General features: G+C 45.4%; 1 long non-coding RNA gene across 1 annotated transcript; it reads left to right on the forward strand.

Annotated features, from left to right (window-relative positions):
• Positions 1–225: 225 nt before the first annotated feature.
• LOC120395134 lies at positions 226–660 on the forward strand. Its single transcript, XR_005592481.1, has 2 exons — positions 226–361; positions 508–660. It is a non-coding gene; the product is annotated as an uncharacterized LOC120395134 (long non-coding RNA).
• Positions 661–987: the final 327 nt, after the last annotated feature.

The following is a 987-nucleotide window of genomic DNA, read 5'->3' on the forward strand; positions in this document are numbered from 1 at the left end:
TCACCACCAGGAACCATTCTGCTGGTTGGGGATTGGGCCACACCCCAGCCCACTGCTGATGGGAGGGGGACACAGCAGGGGAACCCGTAGCTGCTCCATTAGCGGATGGAAAGTTGCCCTAACAAAGTCAGAGCAGGGTCCGAGTATGTAGCACAAAATGTTACAATAGCTCAGCAGAGAAGGACCGAGAATTTCTTATTCTGAGTTTCTTCACAGCTGCCGAGTTATTGAAATAGGAACAACAGAAGGAACCAGCCCCTCAGCCTCAGCCCTGGAAGAAGTCACGCGTGGACCTGCGAGAGCCAAGCAATCACACTAAGAAGTGTTGCATGAACTAAAGGAAATGGCAGACTGACCTAAGGTTACCATCAAGTGTGTTTTTATTGGGGGGGGGGGGGAAAGGGGAAAGGGAGGCTCGCCCTATGTATTGTGTGCAGGCAGCATGGTTCTAGGGGGCAGCTGGTGTGTCAGACCGTGATTATTGCTTTTATTTTTCATTATTGTCAGTGTTCGATTGAAGAACTGTACGAGAGGAGATATTGCCCAATGCAAGGAACCTGAAAAGCGCTGCAAGTCTCCTCTCGCTTGTGTTTGCTCAGTGTTATCATTATACAAGAATACAGTGCAAAATAGCTTCACAAATAAAAACAGCAAAAAGGAGGAGTAATCTCTCTCTCTCTCTCCCCCCCCTTCACCTTTGCAAATTCTATAAAACTTTTACAGAGGCTGTTAACATTAAGGTCACCAAATCTTAAATGCAAGACATGGAATAGCCAGAACATGCAGCTCGAATTTAATATTGCCTTAAGAACTCATGATTTTGTCATGAGTCTTGTGATTTTAGGCGTTTCTTAAAGCTTCAGCTGCTGGAGTCAAATGATCACTTGGGAATCTTTAAACAAACAACAAATCCAAAACTAACATTTTCTGGCCCTCCTGGTTGTGGAAAAAACTGAGAACATGAAACAAGCACACCCTGAAGGTCCA

Source organism: Mauremys reevesii, unplaced genomic scaffold, assembly GCF_016161935.1.
Source record: "Mauremys reevesii isolate NIE-2019 unplaced genomic scaffold, ASM1616193v1 Contig97, whole genome shotgun sequence".
NCBI lineage: Eukaryota > Metazoa > Chordata > Testudines > Geoemydidae > Mauremys > Mauremys reevesii.